Raw genomic sequence first — 27,452 nt, 5'->3', positions numbered from 1 at the left:
GAGCAGCACCAAATTCCTGGGGGTGCACATCAGCGAAGACCTCTCCTGGACCACCAACACTGCATCACTGGCGAAGAGAGCTCAGCACCGCCTGTACTTCCTGCGGAAACTCAGGCGAGCAAGTGCTCCACCAGCCATCATGACCACATTCTACCGAGGCACCATTGAGAGCATCCTCTCCAGCTGTATCGCTGTGTGGGGCGGAAGCTGCACTGAATACAACAGGAAAGCCCTGCAGCGCATAGTGAACACAGCTGGAAGGATTATTGGTGCTTCACTCCCCTCCCTGAAGGACATTTACACCACCCACCTCACCCGCAAGGCGACCAAAATTGTGAGTGATGCAAGTCACCCCGCTCACAATCTGTTCGATCTACTGCCCTCTGGGAAGAGGTACAGAAGCCTGCGCTCCCGCACTACCAGACTCACCAACAGCTTCATACACCAAGCTGTAAGGATGCTGAACTCTCTCCCTCCTCTCCCCCCTCCACCCTCAGCTACATAACATCCTGGACATTGGACCCACAATGGCCGCGTGCACTACTCCACTTGCACACTTGCACACGTGTACACTTTACAACTTGTTGTTGTCCTGAAAACACAACACATCTGCTGCTCTTACATAACTTGCACCACTATGTCACTCTCTTTCTTACTTAGGTCAAACAGAACTACACAAGCCTTTTATTGGCCTGCCTTTGCACTAGTATTTTATTGACTGTCTATGCACAATTTCAACCAAACTTTGCTGCTCTTATTTTTTTTCATTATTATATGTGCCCTCTTATTTACTTACTTTTTTGTTTACTTGAATGTTATGTTTGTCTGTGGACTTAAATTGGTAAAATATGTCTTGTCTTCACCGTGGGATAGTGAGAAACGTAATTTCGATCTCTTTGTATGTCTGGAACATGTGAAGAAATTGACAATAAAGCTGACTTTGACTTTGATGCTATGTGTGTCATGTTGGGATGTATGCTATGGGATGTATGCTATATGCTATGTGTGTCATGTTGGGATGTATGCTATATGCTATGTGTGTCATGTTGGGATATATGCTACACGCTATATGTGTGTATTTGTTATGACCTAGGGGTAAGGCCACAACAAAAGAGGGAGTCGAGAGGTTGAATCTTTAACTAAAATATAGATTTATTAACCAAACTAACCAAATAACAAACAAACAGTGCGAGGTGGGTCAAAGTCAGTCATCAGTAATGCATGGATGTTGTGTGTTTGCAATGTGTCTGAGTGCAGTGTTGCATGTCCAAAACCCAAAGTAAGAATGGCCCTCTCAAGGGGAGAGGAAACGGTCCTTTTATCTGCACACCTGCACACAGGTGCAGCTCATCAGCTTGTTAGGTCCTGAACACACCTGAAAACAAGTAGAAAGAAAACAGCCTAACGAGCAGAAGGCCTAACAGGCCGTCACATATTACATGTTATATGTGTCATGTTGGGATATTACATGCTGTATGTGTCATGTTGGGATGTATGCTACCATGCTAGGATATATGGTACATGCTATATGTGTCATGTTGGGATATATGCTACATGCTATATGTGTCATGTTGGGATATATGCTACATGCTATATGTGTCATGTTGGGATATATGCTACATGCTATATGTGTCATGTTGGGATGTATGCTATGTGTCATGTTGGGATGTATGCTACATGCTATATGTGTCATGTGCTACATGCTATGCCATGTCAATCTAGATTACGCAATCTGATTACAAAAATCAAGTAACTATAATCAGCCCAGATTACAATAAAAAAATTGTGTAATCAGATTACAGTTACATTGTTGGGGATTACCTGATTACATTTTATCATGCAAACAATGCAACCTTTTTATGATAGCCTGGCTATCTTTTAACTTACTAACTTATTTACTAACTTATTTACTATTGGGGCAGGTCTCTCGGCACACTGCCTGATCTTTTCCTCCTAATCTTAATGTAGCCTCTTGTTTTAGTCTTACTGTTTACTTTGAGAAAGTCACCAGGTCCCCCTGGTTGAAAAACATCCCAAAGGAATAATTTTCTCACCCCCACAATTAACATGGACATGGTGTCATTCAATCTCAGGCCATGTCCCTGGGTCAAAAAAATCCAGCGAAAGCTAAATTCATTGTCCAGGTGTGCCCTTATAAAGGTTAAGCTGAGTTGTGCATGTTTGGAGAATAGTGATCCATTATCACATCCATGATGACTAGGTGATACATTTTGGGATGGGGTGAAAATTTCAACCACCAAAACACCACCCCCAAAGTGGAGAATAGCTATAGAAACGTATTAGTTTTGGGTGTTTTTCAGACAATGGAACCTGGTGACCTTAAAGTAAATGGTAACACTAAAACAAGGGGCTACATTAAGATTTTTGGAGGAAAAGATCAGTTAATTCACACAGGAATGCTTTACTCAGAGCAAAGAGATTTCTTAGATGTAATGAAATAATAAAGAGAAAAATAGAATGAGAATTCTTTCAATTCAGTGGTGGTGTCTTTTACTAAGGGACATATTTATTGAAGTAATCTAAAAGTAATCCTAAAGTAATCAGATTACGTTACATGTTTTTGGTAATCCAACGGATTACGTTACTGATTACAAAAATTGCCATGCAATTTGTAGTCAGTAATGGATTACATTTCAAAGTAATCTGACCCAACCCTGACCCAGTCATGTGCTACATGCTACAGTATGCCATGTTGGGATATATGCTACATGCTATAGGCTATGTGTCATGTTACCCCACCACACACACACACACACACACACACACACACAGACAGACAGACAGAAAGACAGACAGATGAATAGCTTATTGGTTTATTTTAAAATAAGATTGCAATTACAGTATTGCAATGTAGACATGGGTCTAATTGCATTGTAGGGTCATGTAGCTGAACTAAAGCAGTAAAGCAGTGGATTATTAAAGCAGTGGTGGATTACAGTAGCTGGGAAGGAATATGTGAGAAATCATGATTTTTGAGTTTTGACTTTTGGCAGGGTGTTAGGTATAGGCCTAAGGTTTTAAAAAATCCATGGATACAAGTTGGGGTGGCCCCCCTAGTAGCAGTTATCCATAAAATCCAAAATGGCCCCCGCCAAAAAGAGAAAAGGTTATATCTCAGCTTCCTTTAGTCTTAAATTGTTGTATAATGTATTTTCTCTACTTTGTTTGATACAAGGAATCCAATTTTGATATGTTCTTCTTATTTTAAGTCCATTTAAATCTAGTATCATAGTCATATTTAGCTCATAAACTGTCAATATCTCTGAAAAAGTCACATTGAAATATTACTCAGGTCCCTAGACCCATATTTTACCTCCAAGGTATGGTTTTCTTTGTTGATTGGACAGGTCATTATCACTATAGTGTCAAAAATCACATGTTGTGACCAAAAGGACCATTGTTGAGGCCTTAAATAAACACAAATTCAGAACTATGCCACACACACAGTCACTGCTCCACTCCAATCCCGCCCACACCCACATCTTCACTGTTATCACTCACATACATCATACATACAGTACTCTGCTTGCAATAGTAAGTCCCTTCACCATACTTGCAGTACACCCCCCCCCCCCCTCTCCCCTACATACACAGCACATTATTTTATCAGGAAGCTTCTCCAACACACATCCCCAACATACTTACAGCACACTGCCCCCCCCCCCCCCCCCTCCAATACACAGCACATGGTCTCATGACATATTGCACACTACCCTCTCCCCACATACACAGCACACTATCCCATCTCCCTTGTCATCCCCCCAACACACACACCAGGCCCCTTGAGCCGTTGGATCTGCCCAAGGTTTCTTCCTTAGTAAGGGAGTTTTTCCTTGCCCCTGTTGCTCTTGGGTGCTCCTTGTTGGTGCCCCCCCCCCCCAATCCCAATCCTCCCCCACCTTTCTTATGCAGCCCTTGCCACTTAATCTACTAAACCCCTCTTCTACTGCACTTCCCACTTCTACTGCCCCCCCCCATAAATGCACAAATAGGCTGACACCAGACATAATTTCACTTAATTTCTTACATCCAGTAACTATATGCATGTGACAATAAACTTCCTTGTATCCTTGTGAAAAGTTACAGTATATTAGGCTTTTCACCATGTTAAGGATCAATATTATATTTTAGTCAAATAACACAAAAAAAAAAAACAATTCATACTTAAACCATAGACTTTCTAATGAGGAGACACAGCACCAAAGTCCTTTTAGGCAAGTCCCTCCACTCGGCGGCCATATACCAACGTTTTATGGGCACTCATCGGGCACAGTCTTTGGTTCGAACTGCGCGTGCGCAAGGCTTCACGACACCAATCTTGCTCCAGCGGCGAGATCACAACACATGATTGGCACGATGTCTTCACAACACACCATATGATTGGCTCAATGTATTCACATGTCAACGTTTTGCCGAGGAAGGGGTGGGATATGTGTAGATAACGGCCATATTGGCGTGACAAACTAGCCCCATGCATTTCTATGGAATATTTTTTGAGTGCCGTGTCTCCTCATTAGAAAGTCTCTGACAGCACTCAAAAAATACTCCATAGAAATGCATGAGCTTAGTTTGTAACGGCAAGTTGTCAACGCAAATCACATCCCTTCCACGGCAAAATGTTGTATGTGAATACATTGAGCCAATCATGAGCTGTGTTGTGAATACATTGAGCCAATAATGTGGTGTGTTGTGAAGACATCGTGCCAATCATGTGTTGTCATCTCACCGCTGGAGCAAGATTGGTGTCGTGAAGTCTTGCGCACGCGCATTTCTGCCGAAATGGATGCCCGACGAGTGCCCAAAAAGCGTTGCAATATGGCCGCCGAGTGGAGGGACTTGCCTAAAAGAACTTTGCTTAAACATCATGTATTTATTCAAAGATTTTTGGTTTCACTCTTCATCATTATTAGAACAGCCTCCCTCACACTTGCACAATGTGGTTACAGCAAAGTCCAGCTCGGTGTCCTTACTTTCCCTCTCCAAAACTCCAGAGATTCCAGACCCCAGTGAGTGGGGTTGGGAATGGAATGACAGAAGCAAAGTCTGGGTGCCATATTGGACAGATCTGGAAGATGCCAGCGAGGGTTGCTCACTCCTCCTCAACTGTGGCTGTGTGGTTGCCTGTATGGGCAACTGTAAGTGCCACTGAGCTGGACTTTGCTGTACCACATTGTGCAAGTGTGAGGGAGGCTGTAATGATGAAAAATGAAACCAAAAATCTTTGAATAATACATGATGTTTAAGTATTTAAAGAGTGCAGTGTATTTCTTTGTGTTATTTGACTAAAATGTAATATTGACCCTTAACATGGTGAAAAGCCTAATATAACTTTTCACTGTGGCATAGTTCTGAAGTTGTGTTTATTTAAACAATGGTCCTCCCTGTGGGCACTTGGACCCATATATGGTAGGAGCGCTGTAGCCTGTTGTGCCACAGCGCCCCCCACAACATGTGATTTTTGACACTATAGTGATAGTGACCTGTCCAATCAACAAAGAAAAGCATATCTTGGAGGTAAAAATATTGGTCTAGGGACCTGAGTATTTCAATGTGACTTTTTCAGATAGACAGTTTATGACCTAAATATGGCTATAATACTACATGGAAATGGACTTAAAATAAGCAGAACATATCAAAATTGGATTCCTTGTATCAAACAAAGTAGAGAAAATAGATTATACAACAATTTAAGACTAAAGGAAGCTGAGATATAACCTTTTCTGGCCATTTTGGATTTTATGGATAACTGCCACTATAGGGGGGCCACCCCAACTTGTATCCATGGATTTTTTAAAACCTTAGGCCTATACCTAAAACCCTGCCAAAAATCAAAAACTTATCCAGAAGTTCCCAATCTTCATGAATTGCATCCTAGCTACAGTTGAGTTTAGGTAAAGCACAATTCTGGGGCTGAGATTAACACACTAATGCAGTTCAGCATGTGGCATGGTTCAAAATCCTAAGCTTTGATTATTAATAAACATAGACATTGTTAATTCACATTGATATACATTGTAGATAGAGAATAATATTCTCATTGTTGTGTGTTGCAGTTCTAGCTCTGATATACTCAGTCCTGTTGCATGGTGTTGGGGTTCAGGCTCTGATAGGCTGGGTCCTGTTGCATGGTGTTGGGGTTCAGGTTCTGATAGATTGATTCCGGTTGCATGGTGTTGGGGTTCAGGCTCTGATAAACTGGGTCCTGTTGCACAGTGTTGGGGTTCAGGTTCTGATAGGCTGGGCTTGTCACAATGTTGGAAGGAGCTACATCACCTCTTGCTGTATCATTCACATAATCTGCAATGCTCTAAAACACAATCACACAGACCATATCACTGAACGTACAATTGACTTAGATTTCTCTCTCTCTCTCTCTCTCTCTCTCTCTCTCATGTTGTTTCAGCACAATGATGGATAAGTGAATATGTTCATGTGTGTGTTCCAAAACTACATGTCAAGTTGAAAAACATTTAGATACATACATAGCATATTAAATCATGTACAGTAAGTGCATGTAAAGGAGCGTGTGTCTGAGTGGGTGGAGAGAAGACTCAGGTGTGGAAATCCAAGTTTCAAGAACAACTTTTTTTGCTTACTGGTAGGCTACCAGCAGGTTTAAGTGATAAACAATTAACAAACAAACACTTGACAAACAGAAAACAAAGATAGGACCATGCCCGCGCTTCTAGGCCCCTGTTATAGCAACAGTACTCACATCCTCTCTCATTAGAGACGCATCTGCATACTGAATATACCCCATGCATTTAAATAGCACTGGTCACAACCAAATCATGGTCACAATTCATTTAACATCTTGAGACAATACTCAAACCATTAGATACCATTGAAACAGCACAATACTAGTAAGCTTTCTTGTGCAATAACCAAACTCTTCCAAAAGGAAATAACAAAGACATCCAAGTTTGCTTTACCCCTGCACTAATGAGCGCTTCCTTAGGGGAATACGCCCGAACATTGAAAAGGTCTCTCCGCCTGCAAACCGGTTTGCCCCTGTACACGCAAGGCCACCATGAAGACATGTGAGGAGAACAAACAAAGTAAAGCTATTAATTCAATGACGAATTCGGAACCAGCTTTAATAACCTCATGATATAGACCTAGTTAACCTTGAATGCAGTTGCAATATATGTTAAAGGAATTTCTTTAATGTTTTGAATGTAGGCCCAGAGTTGAGGATTCCCGGTGGGCCGTTAACGTTTTGGGCCAGTCTGAATAATTATTATTAATAATAAGATGATCAGATGATTTACACAAACATTAACAATCAAGTATTACAGAAGCTTTCATTAAGATGTTAAATGTGCACACTTGAAACCCCTTAAAGCACATTGAAGCTGCACTCTGCCAACAATACCTTTTAGCGCCACAAACGATAAGCGCATCTTCTATTGAACCGCCATTCATCATGCATTCAAACATTTTCACATGGTAGCAACATATTACAAAATATATTGCCCATAAAATCATGCTAATCATCCCACAATTTCATATTTAAAATGTCCTGTTTTGTTTAAATGTTCAGTCTTATTGTTCATACACTGGCGGGAGATCCGTCACTTCAAGAGACAGGCGCACTGCACTCTGTCACAGTGCATCTAATCAAATTTTAGTGATACACTTTCTTATCATTTCCCTCTCCATGTCTGCTCACCTGTGTGTTGTCACGTCTGTTCATAGGGTACACAGGTGCAGCAGGTTCTGCTGAGGAGAATCACACACATTTTCCATGATGTTTCTGTTTGTCTTTTCATTTGGACAATTCAGTAATACAATGGCTGTGTATCAATATTCAAATCCGACCATATCATACCAATTAATGTCATATATGTCTGTTTTGGGTTTTGCATGTACAGTATGCACCTCAGATGTAAAAACAATGTAACACAAATTTTAAACAAACCTGGGGTGTTTCCTCTGTCCCTATAGAGCTTGAAGACTACAGCTCCCATCACCACCACCATAACCACCACCATCACCACAGTCACAGAGAGGGTTGTGGGGGATCCTGCATAGGGAATACTGGTGTCTGGAGTACTGGTGTCTATTGAAATGCATGGATAATGAAACATGGGATTTCATTTTTATTTTATGTTCATTTTACCAAACATCTGTTATTCAACTAAACCACTTTATACACAGTTTTACACTATATAACCCCTTTAAAGAATAAATAAAATATGAAATTGAAATTCTCACCAGAATAGTCAAAATTCGTATCAGTGGAAGTCGGTGCTGATGGCATTATTGTTGTTGACTGACGAACATCTGATCATGTTATTGTTGTTGTTGTTGATCATGATGATGATGGTGGTGAAGGTGAAGGATTCAGTAAATAGTGTATCAGAATAATAACACGTCACTGGTTCAATGTGAAGGATGAGATATGAGGGATTTGTATAGACCCTTTCAACAAGGTAAACACAAACAATGCTTGAACATATGGAATGTTAAAAAGGAAGTCTTGTGGGGCCAACTATGATGCTGATAATAGAACTCTCTTGAAAGGGTCTATAGTGAAGTTCAAACTCACCTGTCTCTACCTCCAACTTCACTGCAGTGGTTAAAGGGGCTTTTACATTATTACACCATTCCACACACCAGTATATTCCAGCATCCTCTGCTCTCACATCAGTGATGGTCACAGTGAAGATCCTAGTTGTCCATCTTTTGTCCATTAATGTAAATCTGCCTCGTTGTTGATCACTAGTTGAGACTAGAACATTCTCCTCCTTACAGCCAGGGTCACCTTGCTCCTTGCAGAACAGCTTTGTCTGAACGTTGCAATGCACTGGGATGAACAAGCAATTTATGGACACAGACCCTCCTTCCTTCCCTCTGACCACTGCCAGGCAAAAATAATAAAGTGAGACATTTCTCAATACTCCCAGACCACACTTGTGGTTATTATTGTTGAACTTTGTCTGTGAAAGTATCGTCTCACCTTCCCTGACCTCCAGATAAACTGCTCTGCTGAATAGGTACCTGTCCTCAAACTCCCCACACCAATATATCCCAGCATCCTCTGCTCTGAGGTCAGTGATGGTCGCAGTGAAGACTCCAGATGTTGGCTCGTTGTCTCTCAGAGAGAATCTGTCTTCTACTGTCATGCCGGTTTGAACTTTGACCCCAGTATTTAAACATTCTGACAGTGACTGTCCTTTGCAGAAATATTTCCTGTTCTCATCTCTTCCAGTCTCCTTCCTCTGATACTTGCAGGTGATGGAGACAGATTTGCCTTCATATCCAATAATATTCTCCACTGTCATTCAAGACACATCAAAAATATCAAAATGTAATTGTCTTTCTTTTTTGACATAATCTTTATCATTTTGGTAAATATAAAAAAATATATATTTTCAATACACTTACATTGCTTAACTAACACCTGCAGCTCATGTATGACATCGTGACCATATATCTTCTTAACTCCACACTCATACTTCCCAGAATCCTCAGCGTTGAGTCCAGTGATGGTCACAGTGAAGACTCTTGCAGTGGTGTCATGATACAGAGAGAATCTCCCTTCTGTAGCTTGTGTGTGGGGCCAGTAGGTCTGAATGAGAGTCTTTGATTCACTATGGTGAGGTGATCCCACTCTATTCAAATACTTTTCATTCTCCTCATATCTTCTCTCATAAGGGCATCGGACCCTCAGCTCTCCTCCTTCATATCCAATCAGAGGAGTCACATGCAGCACTGGGGAGGAAGTAGAGAGTGGAGATGGAGAGAGATGATGAAGCACAGACACAACAGACAATGATGTAAACAACAAACAACACAGATGGAGAGAGATGATGAAGCACAGACACAACAGACACTGATGTAAACAACAAACAACACAGATGGAGAGAGATGATGAAGCACAGACACAACAGACACTGATGTAAACAACAAACAACACAGATAGAGAGACGATGAAGCACAGACACTGATGTAAACAACAAACAACACAGATAGAGAGATGATGAAGCACAGACACTGATGTAAACAACAAACACAGAACACATGACATACCAACAAATGTCACCACTTTCCATTCAGGCCTGTATCTGGACGTGAACACTCCACACCCGTACAGTGCTGTGTCATCCTCAGTCAGTCTGTTGAAGCTCACTCTTAACAACCTTCCAGTTGTCTGTGATACTGCAACAGTCTTTTTGGAAATAATGAAGCAGCCGTCCCATTCCACCTTACAGAAGGTCTTGGCGCAGTCTTTGTACTCCTCAGGGTAATGGCAGCTGATGTCCACAGATCCTCCCAGAGCTCCAGTCACTCCATCACACAAAGCTGCCCAATGGTCAGCTAGAAATGGGAAAAAAATCCATTCTTGCTTAAACGGCTTCACATAGCAGCCTAAGCAATACAGTTAAATAATCTCACTTTTAATTGCTGAAGTTCTAAAGATTAAAATCAATCGAGGATGTGTGCACGCTTTGAATAACGAAGTGTAGTTTCATGTTAACTGAGGCAGTGTCATGCATTGCTATTAATACTAAATGGATTTCTGGAGTTAAATAAGAATTATTATCACAAACACAGATCTTTTACTCACTATATTCCATGTGTACTATATTACGGTATAGGGGAAATGTAATGTACTTTTGAAGGAATGTTCTATTTATTTAGCTTCATACGGGTGTTTTGCATATGGTTTATGCATTGTGGGAGTAAGTCTCTTCACAAATTAAGTTTTGCAGCTAGAGACAGGCAGCCATAACGACATTTCAAAGTTAAAGTCAAAGTCTGCTTTATTGTCAATTTCTTCACATGCCCAGACATACAAAGAGATTGAAATTACGTTTCTCACTATCCCACGGTGAAGACAAGACATATTTTACCAATTAAGTCCACAGACAAGCATAACATTCAAGTAAACAATAAAAAGTAAATAAGAAGGCACATACAATGTAAGAAATAAGAGCAGCAAAATTGGGTTAAAATTGTGCAATTGTGCATAGACAGTCAATATAATAGTGCAAAGCCAGGCCAATAAATGGCTTAGGGTGACCTAAGTAAGCAAGTGGCATAGTGGTGCAAGTTATGTAAGAGCAGCAGAAGTGTTATGTTTTCAACAGGACATAAACAAAAAGTTGCAAAGTGTGCAAGTGTACAAGTGTCTATTTTCCATCTTGAATTTTTTTTTTACTTTTTGCTTATGTTTCAACATTTACAGACTCAAAGCAAGTTATTATTACTTCAGCACAGATAAAAGCTCACTTTATTCCACTGAGTGACATTTAATTTATATAATTTAGTGTCACTATTAACAGTCTGTCCTGTGAATCTACAGAATTGTGTGCATTTATGTTTGAAGGAATTTCTCCATGGCAAATATGTTTTTTTCTGGTAATTTTCTACCAATATACACTCATTTCTTTAACAGATCTTTCAGTGTACAGTTATCTTAAAATGATTATAATGTGAGTTATTGTAAACTTTGTCACAACTTCCTGATTAGTTACGACTGGACTCTGCTGTCCGATACCCTGATATTTGCTGTGTGAAATACATACAAGACTGTTACCTGCGAGCAGGCAGAGGAGAAAGAGCCTCATCTTCAAATAAAGTATGTCAGCTCAGGTAATTTTTACAGCAACTTCTGTCAATGTCTGTGTCTCTGTTTTAGGCGAAGCGTCGTCTGTGTCCGTGTGTCTCTGCAAGCTGAACTCTTCCTGGTTCATCTATTTTTTTGTTGTGTCTTAACACATCTACTAGTGCTGTCATATCAAGATGACTGCATCTTTCTCCCATCACTGGCAAGTTATTCTATTCTATTCCTATTGCACACAAACTCAAACAAACAAACAAACACATAATTATGAAGTCAAGTCAGCGTTGGGACAGTGAGACTGAAAGTTTGAAAGAATGTTTGAGAAAGTGAGATAAAATATTGAACGTAGATTATGTTGGGTGTTCCAAAGGAAATGGCATAAGTGTGATTTTCTCAACTTCCCTCATCTGTATTATCTCTCCTCTCCTCAAACATTGTTTACAAGATCTGTCTACTCTCTTACATCATGCTACAGTACTACAGAGCTTGATATGTGTAGTAAGCTAAGCTACCAGCTACTCTACAATAAATTCTGCTTTACTACACAGAAGCTACCACCCATAAAAATGTATCAAGCTAAGTTACAAACTGTCAAAAGTAGCTTGATAGGCTACATTAGTAGCTACTTTCAGTTAATCAAACTGCATGCCAAGTCAATGCAATTTTAGTGATCAACACAACTGTCAGTCAGATAAAGGCTAAAATATGATTTGGATGTCGTTGACGTAGCTGGCCTCGACTAAAGTGACATACTTTTGAAGGTATGGCCACAGTTCTCCCCAAAGAAACGCTGTTGCTAGAAGGTAGACATTAGATTTCGACATTGCGTCTGTTGTAGAAGATATTGACAGTGCAATAGCTTTAAAAAACGACCTGAAAACAATGTTAAGGTAATTGTGGAGAAGAAGGATGGTTCGGGTGTTCTTCCTACAGGATTCACCCCCTGTAACGGTTGAAACACGCCCCATAATCACATCCCAATGGAGCAGGGGGACCAAACCTGAGGAAGACAAAATAACTAAAGAAACTTAATGGATTCCATTCATTCATTTGAACTTACAGCAATAGGATAACATTTAAACTACTCATATTTAGCATTTTTACATTTCAGCTAAAAAGCTACAGTTGTTGCATCAGAATAACAATTGATCTATTAACATTTATGAATTTAAGATATAGAGCTACAGTTGAAGCATTAAAATAAAATTTAAGCTATTAACATTTAAGCAAGCTACAACAATAGAAAAAACACTTAAGGTACAGTGCATAGGAGACTACAGCTAGGAATTAGAACTGCATCTATCAAAACTGACACCCTCCAGTGTTTGACATTAGAGCATGATTAACTTAAGGAAGTTGTGGTTTTGCATTTTATATATTACATTTCAAGCTCATAAATATGCTGTGCTTTATTCAGCAAAGTTACTCTGATGAAGCTCTGGCTGACCGAAACATTGGTTTATCAATTAACTGGCTGTAAGCTAAAAACAGACAGTTACCTGTGAGCAGGTAGAGGGTGAAGACAAGGAGCCTCATCTTCAACTGTAGTACCTGAGCTCAGGTACCCTGACTCTCGCCAGATGAATTTCATTCCGCCTAGCTCCACTCATCCATCTGGGATCGATCCATTGGAGTGGTGTTTCAGAAGGCTGGGTCTTATGAAAAAATTATTGCATATGATTGGATAAGCCACTTGTCCATCATCTATTGACGTGCTACTTCAACTACTCACATCGAAGCCAACCCGTGATGCTGAGAACAGTCTCACAGACGCTTCTACGCTACGTCACATCTATGAAACTCCCGTCCTGCGTCCTGATTGGCTCTACCATAAAATCTGGTGCCAAAATCACTCTCAACGGAAGCGATTCCAGATGGATGTGAGTGGAGCTAGGCGGAGCTAGGCGTAACAAAATTCATCTGGCGAGAGTCAGGTTAGAGCTCAGGTGCTCTCTGTCGGCTGCAGTCAAATGTCTCTTCCTCATTCAGTCGTTTTAGCACATTTATCAGCATGTAATCAAAATGTCTGCATCACTTCTCCATCTCTGGCAAGTTACTGTTCACAAACTTAAAGGTAAACTATGCAGTATTGGCAATTTCCTTACTGTATTTTTGGTTTTTGCTTCTTTTTTGCTGGCTCTGTCATGACGAATGTCTGAGAAACTCCATCGCTACCTGTTTTCTAGCCGGTGCCTGGCGTGTATGTGTATTTGAATGCAGTAAAGCAATTCGTTACACTCGTTATACTTCCTGACACTGAGGCCATTGGCCTGCCGGCCCACAGTTGCAAGGGTGGTTTTTCCGCTCACAGGCGCTAAGGGGAAGCGAGACGGCCACCATTCAACCCGAAAAAAGTCATATAACCATTCCAATGACTGTGGAGCTGTTAAATGAAGGTAAATTTAGTACTTGCATATTAAGCTAAAAAACCTCCATAGGTTACCTTTAAACAAACTAATTCTGCTTTAAACTAAATAATTCTGCTGCTGCGCTCTGAAAGCAGTTTTGGAATGAAGTCTGAGACAGATGGAGAGAAAGAGAGCAGGAGGATATATTGTATGTTAGAATGAAAACAACATAAGTCTGATTCTCTCTCAAACTTTTGATAGCACCCTGGCTGTATAAGAAGTTTGTGTTCTTGTTTGCTTGTTGTGCTCTTGTTTAACTGTTGCAAACCCGAAGTTACAAAAGACGCCCATTTCAAAGAACTGACCTGTGTTGGTGGTGTTGCTGACTGAAGAGATCTGTGACTGTCTGATATATTGTGTTTCTTTATTCCTTTAATGTGATGTAATATTAAAGGACAAGTTCGGTATTTTACACTTAAAGCCCTGTTTTCAGATACTTTATGATTAAATAAACTGGGGAACATAGGGACGACCCCACAAAATGTCAACCTTACCCCAAGTTCTTCCAACTCTGTCGTCCCAGGAGGTAATGTGGGAACCGCTGTATTTCTCAGGCGAAAGAGCTTTTTGGGCGATTTCTTTCGACCTCCAGCGAAGTTCAGTAAAATGCAGACCGCAGAGACACGGTGATCAGCTTTCTGCAGATTCTCAACAGGTGTGCTCACATCCAACCCCAGAAATTCCAGCCACAACTTTAGCCTTTCTGGATCGTTGAAAGGAAGTCTGTGACAACTTCTTTTTGCTATGAATTTTCCCGCAATTCGGAACTGCACAAAATCGCCTCATTTTTAGCTGTCTGTTGCAAAATACTGTAACAAACTGCAAAGTTGTCTCAGAATGGTTTTATTGGTTACGCACCAAAACACACGAATGTCATTACACAAGCAACACAAGGGAGGTCAATTAAACAAGCACGATACACAAACAGGGTAGTCACATACAATACATGGGGTAAACACATGAGGTACAACATAAAGAAAGACTATACCAGCTAACACATACATGACAAGGTAAACGCAATTACTCTCACTAAAACTAACATCAACATTACACACACACACATATACTGCACAGCACCATGGGAGTTCAGTCATGAACCAGCTAGGCTCAGTTCACTACAATACTTCAAGACAGCGATCTTCTGCTTCTTCTGTGTATTCAATGAAATGCCAGTGGTTTGCTTGTAATTGGCAAGACAGTGTAAGGTGCATTATCGCCACCAACTGGGCTGGAGTGTCTATTACTCAAGCTCTCAACGGAATAATGTATAGAGTGGCGAAGTCCCGCCCCTTCTACTTCCGGTCCATGGGACCTATCTTTCAAAAAATTATGAACGGGAGTTATTGGAGAGACAATTATTTTTTGGTCCAGTTTGAATTGTGCCACGAATTTCACATGTGTGTATATTTACTGTTGTTCGATAGACTTCAAAAGTTATGTTGGTTTTGTGCGAATCCACTCAGTGGACTACGCCTCTCGTCTCGAACGATGTACGTCACCAACGTAATGAAACGATAAGAGCTGTTATGCTAGTTAACGGTTGCATCTTGCTGCCTGCTATGTCACTTAACAGTATGTAATGTACTGTACAGTCTATGGACGAATACAATTTACCTGATGTGTTTAATCCTCTGACTCATGGTATTTTCTTCGGCAAGGAAAGCCCAATTAAGACCTGTTGCTGGTACTGTATGCTTGTACAATCTAGTGTGGCTGTGAATGAGCTAACGTCACTAGCGCGACTGATGGGTTTGTAGTCGTTGGAATTACGATCTTTCACAATGTTGTAATTCAATAGTTACGAAACAAACTGCAAATGTCTTTACATGAAAAATTGTCTTTAAAATTGACAAACATCATATGGGTAATTCAAGGCACAAGTCAACCGGGACCAGAAAATAATTTCTTTTTCGTCATAGACTGCCGTTCAATTTTTTTTGAAAGATAGGTCCCATGGAGGCAAACGGAAGGGGCGGGACTTCACCACTCTATGGGTGTGAGGCCCCCCCCCCCCCATTACACACACACACACACACAGATTAATAACTCATTGGTTTATTCCAAAACAAGATTGGCATTACAGCATTACAACGAAGGCTTGGGTCTGATTCCATCGTGTTGCGGCCCAAGCTAGGATGATCTAAAGCAGTGGATTATTAAAGCAGTAGATTATTAAAGCAGTGGTGTATTACAGTGGAGTTGAGGTTGGGTTAAACCCGATTCTGGAGATTCACACACTAATGCAGTTAGGCTTGTGGCATAGCTCAAGATTTTAAACTTCAATTATTAATAAACAATATTGTTATTTCACATTAATATACATTGTCGGTAGACAATAATAGTCTTAGCCGAAGATCACATGCATGTTAACATCTAGGGTAAAAACCCTAGGTAGGGTAGGTTACCAATCAGTTAAAGTTTACAAAACAGGTTTGTTTCTGCGTACCCTAGATCAAAGATTACAGCATTTTGAAGATGATAACAAGTGGAGTGTCACACAGTAGGATTTTGTGCTCTTTAGAGCATATTTATCTGAAAGTAATTGTGAAAGATATTACAATTTTGTCTCATTCTATTGTTGTTTTTTATACATATGTTACTTTGTTTTGACATGAAAATGAAGGAAAAAACTATCTAAAGGGTTTTTAGGAAACTTTTAAAATAAGATGTTCTGTAACTCTGTTACCATAACTGTGTTACCATGAAATGCTGTCCAATGGCATTAAGCCCAAAAATGAAGATAATTTCCAAAAGAATCTTGGTAGGACACTTGGTTTATTATGACCGCCGCGCAGCGAAGCGACGGTCATATAGGTTTAGTCAGATTTTTTTTTTTTTCGCATGTCCAAATTTCCGTTAAGGATTCCCGGGACACTGAAAGACCGGGGTAGACGAAACTTGGTGGGCATGTAACCCCATATGGATAGCATGGAACCATCGTTTTTCGTTTTGATCTGTAGCCCCCCCCCCGCTGGACTGCAACCCCCGAAAGGAGGGTAGGGCAGACACAGTTTTCTGTGAATATCTCAAGAACCGTAAGGTTTAGGAGGAGGGGTTCAGGCTCTGATAGATTGGACTTGCCACAATGTTGGAAGGAGCTACATCATCTCTTGTTGTATCATTCACATAATCTGCAATTCTCTAAAACACAACCACACAGACCATTCACTCAGCATGCAATTGACTTACATCTCTTTCTCTCTCCCCCCATTCTCTCTCTCTCTCAATCTCAAGAATGAATTTGGTTCTTCACACAATGAATGGATGATGGACATGTATGTGTATGTGAAAAGAAAACATGTCAAGTTGGAAAACGCTATAGCTACTAAGATGCATTCCTTATTGACTCACTCCATGTCTGCTCACCTGTGCATTGTTACATCTGTTCATAGGGTACACAGTTGCAGTAGGATCTGTTGAAGAGACATTTTTCACTTTGTTTTGTATGTCTTTTCCTTTTTGACAAATCAGTAATACAATGGCTGTGCTGAGCAATATTCAGACCCAAAGCATTACCCCAATACACATTAATGTCATCAATGTGTGTAGTGTTTCTGTGTAAGGTTTCACATGTTTGCACCTGTGTAAAATGGAAAAATGCGAAAAAGAATGTCTGACCAACCTGGAATGTTTATTCTGTTCCTGTAGAGCTTGAAGGCTACAGCTCTCACCACCACCACCGCCACCATCACCATGGTCACAGAGAGGATTATGGGGGGTACCGAGAAAACACAAGCGGCATTTGCATATAAAATAACAGTGCGGAAACATGATGCTGCCTTTATGGTATGAAATAATTTTTACCATAATAATGTAGAGCCTCCTTTTCTTGTGCAGGTGGAATCGTTGTCACATATGGGAATATTCTATTTCCAGTGGTACCTTCCAATTCATGATTAGGAATCAGGGTGGGCTTCACGGTGGCTATGCCCACACCATGTTATAGTGAACATAAAGAAATTCAGCTTCAGTCTGGATGATTGGAACTATATTGGGGCAAAGCACAGGCGACGCACTGCTACTTGGGCACAGAGATTGTCCATGCTTTGGTGAGTGAGACAAGGTACTCATGTGTTGCGTGATATCTCTGTACCCAAGTAGTGTGCTTCGCCTCAATATAGTCCCAAGTAAATAATCACCCACTTATTGGAGTTTACCGACTGTGCATCTTCAGTTTTAACTTGACGTGAAGTCATAATCCCATAGCCTACTTCGTTCGAATCTGTCCATTTCTTTCCAATTTGACCAAAGTCATCCATACATTTGCACAGACGTCTGCACCCGTCTGCATTATTGTCGAGCAGCATTTATATTTGCCTGTCTCTTGATTTGTTTGTAATAGAGGCTGGTATTGTTATACCAGTCTCTCTATTGTAATCGAAACGGAAATAGTTCCGAAACTGGTCTAGGTTCTCGAGCTAGGTAAAACTGATCTTTTTTTTTTTTTTTCCGTACTGACAGTAGCCTACTCGGTGACCTTGGGAAACAGAGATCTATGTGGAAAATTGCGCTCATCCTTGCTTGCTTTGTAGTGAACAGTAATCCAGCACAGCTGAAAAGCTGCTGAGGAAGGCAGGCCCATGATGAGTTTCAGAGAGAATCTGTATATGGGAAGGAGTTAAGCAGATCCAAGGGCGTCGGACTGGGGGGAAAGTGGGACTCTCAAGTGGGACTCTCACTCTCCCTTGTCAAAGTGCAAAATGGTTATCAACACGTTACATTTACATAGCGAAGTACAATACTTCATATTTTAAAAACTACTTAAAAATACAAAATACACCAAAAAACTAGGCCTACTCAATACAGTAACATGAGTAAATGTAATTTGTTACTTTCCACCAATGCCAGCCATGGTGGGTATCTCAAGGGGTTGTGTTGAACATAAAGTGTCATAAAGTGTATGCCAAAGTTTATGCCGATGACCTCTTGCTCTTTATCTCTGACCCAGAGCGATCCATCCCCCTATTGTTCAACTTAATCCATCCTTACACCATAAGACTTTGGCAAGATTTGAGTAAAGCTTGAATGGGGGACATTTGGGGCGGATAAACTGTGTTAAAATGAATATTTTCGCCAAACTTTATACGCATAGCCATTTTTCTCCCCAAACATTTTTTTCACTCACTTGATAGAACCATCTCTCAAATTTATATGGAACAAAAAGGTCCCTAGAATAAAAAAATACATTCTACAAAAATTCAAGGAGTAGGGTGGTCTAGCCCAACTTTTTGATAATTCATAATTCATCCACTTTTTGTTATTTCATTGACATTCACCACTATTTACAAAAACAAATGTGCTCACTTAGCAGTAAATAATTTCCATAACTTTGTAAAGGCGATATTAAAAATTGAATATGTTAATACTTAATTTAACCAACACTTGCAGCTCATTACGGATGTCATTGTATGTGTTTCCATCAATTTCACACTCATACTTCCCAGAATCCTCAGCGTTGAGGGTGGGAGTGGGAGGGTGTTGTATGTTGTAAGTGAAATGACATAAGTGTGAATATATATATATATATATATATATATATATATATATATATATATATATATATATATATATATATATATGATGACACATACAGTACATGGTTACAGACATAGGAATGACACATACAGACATATTACATACATCATAGGCATTTGACACAGACTTTTACATAAATTATTGGGGGTTCATGGGAAAAACACACATTATTGCACTGCATATGTGGGGCTTTGTGTTGTTGAGTATTTGGATTGCTAAGGGAATAAGGCTTCTGCTTAAGCGGGCTTTATTGCACCTTATGCTTCTAAACCTCCTGCCAGAGGGTAGGGGTGAGAAGTAGCGGTTGAGTGGGTGAGTGATGTCCAGAGATATTACATGAGCAATACGTGCGGTGGCCTTAGTGTTTAGTTCTTGTAAGTTTGGGGTATGCAGACCTATTATTTTGGTGGCAGTATTGGTTAGTTGAGTAAGTTTGTACGTTTTTTTACAATAAGCATGTTAAAGAAGCAGGTGGAACAGTATATTAGGATGGGTTGGACAATGCTGATATACAGTAGTAGATGGGGATCAACATGAAGTCCTTTTAGTTTGCGCACTGCTGACAGTCTTTGGTTTCCTTTTTTCTGTATGTCTGTTGTGTGATGTTCAAAGCTGAGGTTATTGTCATTTGTGAGTCCAAGGTATTTGAAATGGTCTACTGTCTCCACTGTTTCGTTGGAAATGATGATGGGGTGTTGGGATTGTGTGGATCCAAAAGCCATTTCTTTTGTTTTGCTGATGTTGAGTTTGAGATAGTTATTTCCACGCCACTGAGTGAAGTGAGAGACTGTGTTAAGATATTCTTGTATACATATATAAATGGGGGGGGGGGGGGGGGGGGGGCAGACTGAATGATGGCTGAGTAGAAAGTGGTCAGCAGCTCCTTAGGCGGGTTAAACTTTCTTAGCTGTCAGGAAGTACTGTATAACCTCTACTGGACCTTTTTGTGGACAGAGTCAATGTGGGGAGACCACTTTAGGTCCTGTGAAATGGTAGTTCCCAGGAACCTAAAGGAATCCACAGTGGACACTGTGTCGTTCTGGATGGTGAGGGGGGAGAGAGTGGGGGGGGGGGGGGGCATCTCCACTGTCTTTTTGGTGTTTAACTCCAAATGACGGTGTCATCTGCAAAGGAGTTTCACAGACGAGTAATCATTAGTGTAGAGCAGTGGTCCCCAAACTTTTTCTTCCGAGGGCCAGCTCACTATGCCTGGTTCTAAGAGAGGGCCAGAAACAGAGTATATCAGTAACCATAAATAGCTTAGTGCTGTGAACAACAGTTCACAGTTGTATATAGTAGTTCAAATATAGTTGAATATTCCATTACATTTAATGGCTATTGCAATATATTGCCATCATGCCATATCAGTGTAAAATGTAGCTGAAATGAAATAATACTAATAAAAAGACTTTAGCAGTAAATGTATTAGCAGGGAGTCCCAAAAGTATATTTTGAACTCTGAACTCTGTGTCTTTGCATACACAGCTCAAGTTGTGAACAAGCAATATCCTACAAATAATTTAAAGTTCTTAAACTATGAGAGTTTTATGAAGTGGTGGCAGAAACACCTGAAATGACCACCATTCTAACTTTCACTCACCGGATGAGAACTTTGTGAACTCTGTATGAACATTTGAACGACTGAATAAAAAATATAAATAATTATACCAGGAAGTTCCAGAAATATGACTTGAATAGAAGTTAGTTAGTTAACAATTAATTGATAAACTTTTAGAATACTTTAAGCACTGATGCAGTCAGCATAGGCCTCTTACATTGTTTGCAGGTAGGCCTACTATACATTTTATTCCGTTTTCAACGCGAAACAGCGCCAAAACAACCACCATAGGACAAAAAGAGTATTACATGTGTACTGTTGAGTTGGGTCGCGATAGTCTGTCATTTTTAAAAAATGGGTCCCCAGAAAAAAAGTTTGAGAAACACTGCCATAGAGAATGAATTGGGGAAATTACGGAGGTTATAGTTTGATGATGTAGTACTCCTGTGCGGGCCGGATGCTATATACCACGGACATGTTTTTGGGGGGCCACCCAAAATGAAGTGACCACTGGTGTATAGGGAGAAGAGCAGCGGGGAGAGGACACACCCCTGGGGAGGGCCAGTGCTAATTAGTGCTGCCGCGATTAGTCGACGGCAATTTTTTTAGTCGAAGAGTCGTTTTACTATTGACCGCCTATTTATTTTTGGTCTCAAACGGCTCACTGTAATGTTATATTAACTCTATGTTATTAACTCTTGAAAAGTACAATGACTGTCTTTGGATGTTAAACAGGCTAAGACTTTGGCAGTCGTGTTTTAAACCCCGCTATGCACGCAAGTGTTAACGCCAGCAGCAAAGCTGCGTGCCTGCCTGCTTTCAGTTGGCTTTCAGCGCAATTCATTATTAGGCAGAGCTAAGTGGGGGGAGCTAAGCGGTTACGCTAGTCCAGACTCTGACTAATATAGTATTGTGGAAATTGAAATAAATGAAGTGAAGTGTCTCACGTTGACAACGCAACGGCGTGTCATTACTGTAATTCATTCATACAAAAAAAAAAAACGTTAAAACGAACATGCCGCCGCCCGTGATATCAACAATCAAGGTGCGCGTCATTTCCCATGGTCAATAAGTCACGACGCATGTTTTTTAGTGTTCAAGCCAACTGAAAAAGTGAGGTAAGGTAACCTATGTGGTAAGACGCGCAAAGTACCTGTAGCCTACTTGTTTTGAACATGCTGATGTTAGGCTCATTTGCAAAGTCCTCAACTCCTGTCGCCTTTCAAAGTCCAGCGTTTCTCAAACTATGGGCTGCGCGGACCAGCACCGGCCGTAACGTGGACACTGCTGCTCCGGAGCCGCGGAGTGAAATTATTCCCGGCGTTTCGTCTGATAATTTACTGCGCAATTGATCAAGGAACCGCGGACCGACAGGAAAAAAAACAAACGTTTCTGCAATCAGTAGGAAATACTTGCTAATTTGGTGTCATCAAACATAGAGGCATACAATTAAATGGTGGTATGAGCGTTCATTCAATGGGCGAGAGAAACTGAAACCACTTGATAACGTTGGTAAGCTCCAATTCAACCTATTGGAAAGCTATTTAATTATGAAACTACATTTAATAGAACAATGTGGATTTGTGCAATTTCCATAAAAACAGAGCACAGACTATAATACACTATCTAGAGTATTGTAGGCCTATAGTCAAATTTGAATAACGTGGCCAAAAGCTTGTGGCATAATTAAATATGTCAATAGTCTTTCCATTTGCCTACCAGTGTATGATGCTTGCATGAGGGAAACATCCCAAAACGATGACACCCATATAATTGCTATTGTTTTGAGAAGTATTTATCATGCAACCATGCAAAAGCAATGGAACTATTGTAATTATATATTACAGTAGTAAAGCAGTCCTCTGATGTGCATGTTTTCACAAACGTTTTGTGAACAATGTTAACACTTTAAACACTGGCTGCTTTGAAGTGCATGTATAACAATATAGCATAACATTTAATAATTGTGATGTGATATAATGATAATTTGATGGGGGGTGGGTTCATGTAGGTGGGCCCTATGACCCCAAAGTATGCCATGACCGGGCCTCAGGTCAAAGAAGTTGTCTATGTCCATGGCAACACATGGCATACAAATAAATTCTATCAAAGGTCTGACATTAGATCTGAAGATAGCATTTTAAATGGGTGTTTTTTTTTAATACATAATGTACTGTAATAAACTTTGAACAGTTTACTTACAGTACAGTTACTTACAGCTTCTAACAAAAGTAGGGTGATATATATTTTACGTTTTCCCTTTAGTTGAGTTGAAAATAAAACGGACACAACAAAACAACAAACACTTGATTTTTAAAAAAAAAATAGTCGTTTAGATTAGTCGACTAATCGAAAAATTAGTTGAAAGATTAGTCGTTAGAAAATTAGTCGTTAGTGGCAGCACTAGTGCTAATGGACCCTTTTTGTCAGACCCTTTGGTGTTGCTGTGAGAAATACAGACAAGATGGCCACCACAAACCCACGAGGATCATTAGTACCCAACTGGCAGGTCAGCATCACTTAATGTGCACCGACGATAGGCTGTCTTAGCTGGTGAGCTTCAATTAACGGGCTTTGGCTTTTTCAGAATGTCCTTATGGTCGAATGGATAGGTCATAGGCCACTTCTCTTTTTATATGTGATTATGCTTCACATCTTATCACAAACGTGGAGGCGAAATGGCAGGGCCCAGTAGACCTACACGATGCCAGGAATGATGTAGCCTATCCGGGAGGCTAATTTGAGCGACACATTTCAACAGGGTGCGTTAGGGCAGGCCTTCACCTTACTAGAATATTATCAGATCCACTACAGACTTATTAATGTGTAGGCTGTAACTTAATGTTATATGTGCAATTACAGGACAACTTGATGGGTATGCTACTGGGGGATAGAGGATAGGCTACCCATGCCTTCCGACATTCATCACCCTAACGATGCTGGAGCGCAAAGGTTTAACTTGGCCCACAGCTGCAGAACCCACGTTAAAATAGAAAATTACATTTGTGAATTTCAAGGAGTCTATGGCCCACTCAATCTGTGACAAGGTAGACTAGTTTAAGAAAGCATCATTCAAAGCAGTCAATACAATACGTAATGTCCACTAAATGATTTAATTGTGCTTTTGACATAGGCTATCCTAAACGTACGCATTTACACGGTCAGTTAGGCTATTCTCTGTCAAGCAAGGTCTCGTTCCTTGGCAGATGCTCAAGTATTGCTCTTTTTTTGTTATCACAGTTCTCTCCTCCTCGTAAGCCTCGAGGAGAACTTGCTACTCCGCCTCTGAAAAATACGGTGCTCTTCGTTTCGCCGGTTTCACTCATGGTTTCGACTCTCAATAGATGATGCCTTTATAAGTTTGCCGTGAACGCGCACAACTCGAGGTTATCTAACACAGGGTTGATTGAACTAACTGGTAACCGGTGTTTTGGAACCGACAGCTCGAGTTTAGTCGCCACTGGTTCAGACAACCCAGAGGTTAAGTTTTATCTCAGTGTTTGTTAAACCTCCTTTCTGGAATACCCCACAGATGCTCAAACAAGTAAACAAACCCACAAACAAACAAACAAATAATCATGAAGTCAAAACCATGACAAAGAGTGAGAGTTTGTGACAGATTGAAGAATGTGATAGAACTAGACATCTCTTATAGGCTATGTAAGTTTATTGTATTGTATGTTTGTTTCTCTTTCTCTCTCCCTCTCTCTGTCATGAGAGACAGACAGGAAAAGAGAGAGAGAGCATTGTCATTATTCTTGAGATAACATAAACTATTGAATGCTACAGTTTCCCTTTTCTATACAGAAGTGGTGTCAAAGCAGTAGTATGCACAGAGGTGAGTGTGGCATCAGAGGGGATTGTGGGTAATTGCGCTGTAGTATACACAGAGGTGAGCGTGGCATCAGAGGGGATTGTGGGTAATTGCGCTGTAGTACAAACAGGGTTGGCCGTAACACCTGGAGACTGACCAGTCTCTCCAATCTCCTCGTATATGCGGGTGCTGCAAGCCTATTAGATAGGTAAAGGGATGTGTGTGTGTGTAGAGAGAAAGAGAGAGATAGAAAAAAAGAGAGAGAATGAAATTTAATGACTACAACCTTGTTATGTAAAACTATAGGGACTTACCCTAGCGTATTCAGTTTGCTCACCTCCATACTGTCAACTCTCAAGTTAGAGGCTGCTTCAAATCCTGCTGCATACACCAAATCAAACATAGAGACAGAATAAATAACCAAATAAAGTAAGGTAAATAAATAGGTCATGTGAGAGTGAGATTTTTGGTAAGCAGTAAATAGTCACTTTAGTTAGCATTACATAGGTGTGTGTGTGTGTGTTGTTTACCATGGAACCTTTAATATGCCATCACTCTCATCATCATCATCATCATCATCATCATTATCATCATCATCATTGTCAACAACAACAAAAACAACAAATACAAGGACTAAAGTGTTACAGTGAAGTATGTTATCCCATCTTAATTAATGTACTTAGATCTAGGCATAGATAATGTGGTATTTGCAGTATTAAAGATGAATGGATGGACAGAGTAGTTTACCTTTTTCTCTGAATTATGTTAATACTGTAGACTGTTTTTCAACTTTGGTATGTAAACAAACATGTTCAGCTTCTAATGAATATAAATAACATGACTAATTTTAGCAGATATTTTGGACCTTTCATGCTTATCTCGCATGCAAATGAATAATTATGTTAGTTTCATGTTGATCTGTTGCCTTAGGGCTGAGCTACACCAGGTGCGTAACTGAAGCGTTCCGTTTGCGATGCAACAATTAGCTTCCATTATAATCAATGGAAGTAGCTACACCAGACATGACAGTGGGGCGTACGTTCGAAAAAAATAGACCATTCATCTAAAATGGATTTTACGCGTCGCAAACGGAACGCTTCAGTTACGCGCCTGTTGTAGCTCATACCTTACAGCTCACAGTTAAGTGGTATACTCCTCTGTGCACATTACCATGTGGTGAATATCTGCGTCATAGACCTCTGAAGTTGGCCTACAAAAACGCTGCCATTTTTGACATCCGGTATCTGATATTTTTCATATGGGGAAAATAACATGGGGATTTTGAATTATCGCACCTGTTAAACGCTCGCGGGGATGAAAAAGTCTGAAATGCAGACATTTTCCTGAACACACTTTTATCCTTTGCCTTTGATTGGATACTATGATCTCCGATATACGCAAAGGCGGCACACTTAGATTTTTGCTACCTCAGAGCTAACTTGCAATGCAACTTTCCATAGGTAGTTAGCTTCAATTAACAACCGGATCTCGGCCACCAGGGGCCTCATGTACAAAGACTTGCGTGGATTTCATACTAAAACATTGCGTACGTGCAAACCTGAAAAGTAGCGTACTGTACGCACAAAAAAATCCTGATGTATGAAACTGTGCGTACGCAGCATTCCATGCTGCTTTTCTTTGTACATCCCAATTAACGTGAAATTAAGCGTACATGCACGAGCATTACACTCCACCCTCTCTCCTCCCTCAATCACACTCATTTTAATATGCTAACTAGAAGGCCACTCGAGAGCGCAGACCTCCTCGAAGACAAAATGGCCTATCCCGCAATATTAATCACAATGAAAACTCATTCAAACTACACATCGCGCACTCGAAGTGGAATAAACGTTGATCCAGGCCACATCGCCACAACATTACGATTTCTGGATCATATCCCTATATTTGCACACAAGTGCGACAACAATAATGCGAATGCTTACTCAGGGAAAGTCAAAGTATCCTATGCAGTCAATCACACTAAGGGAAATATAGCTTATATCCGCGCTTATTAGTCAGCCTATCTATTCTATCTATATGTGTAGGCTATAGGTTTCACATTCCCTTTTAATTTGTATCCTCTAATAAGTCTACATTATAGATAGGTTGTTGCATAACTTAGTATAATTTGACCATGTTGCATGTCCATTTATATAGAATACATAGGCCTACTTTCGAAGTGTTATCATTTTTAATAACTCACGTTTCACAATATACTGTGCAAATAAAGGCCTAGGCTCGCGATCAACTAATGTTGTTGCGCTGCAAAGTGTCGCCAACTGAATATACACATTGGAAATGTGCGTACGCCAGACATGAAGTTTGCGTGGAGGACCGCACATTCTCACGTTCAAGTCAGTCTTCGTACATCCGGACGTGAGCGTCAGAAGTGGCGTACGCAAGCTTTGTGCATGAGGCCCCTGGTCTTTGATGAACACCCACACAAATCGCCCAGTGGTATTGTCATAAGAAGAGAAGCGGCCATCACTTGCCCACTGGTTCTTAAGGTCAGTCTTTATCTTATCAACACATGTAAATCTATTT

At 40.4% G+C, this 27,452-nt stretch overlaps 2 long non-coding RNA genes across 2 annotated transcripts; one reads left to right on the top strand and one right to left on the bottom strand.

Moving 5' to 3' along the window:
* The first annotated feature begins 20,736 nt into the window (after positions 1-20,736).
* On the top strand, positions 20,737-27,303 carry LOC121719745. The gene is made up of 3 exons (XR_006034360.1): positions 20,737-20,748; positions 25,339-25,342; positions 27,179-27,303. It is a non-coding gene; the product is annotated as an uncharacterized LOC121719745 (long non-coding RNA).
* On the bottom strand, positions 24,742-25,818 carry LOC121719730. Its single transcript, XR_006034345.1, has 3 exons — positions 25,656-25,818; positions 25,246-25,289; positions 24,742-25,105 (listed from the first exon to the last, which is right to left on the bottom strand). It is a non-coding gene; the product is annotated as an uncharacterized LOC121719730 (long non-coding RNA).
* Positions 27,304-27,452: the final 149 nt, after the last annotated feature.

This window comes from Alosa sapidissima, chromosome 9 (assembly GCF_018492685.1).
Source record: "Alosa sapidissima isolate fAloSap1 chromosome 9, fAloSap1.pri, whole genome shotgun sequence".
Lineage (NCBI taxonomy): Eukaryota > Metazoa > Chordata > Actinopteri > Clupeiformes > Clupeidae > Alosa > Alosa sapidissima.
Note: the sequence above shows the minus strand (reverse complement) of the source record. Positions and strands in the feature narration are given on the sequence as shown.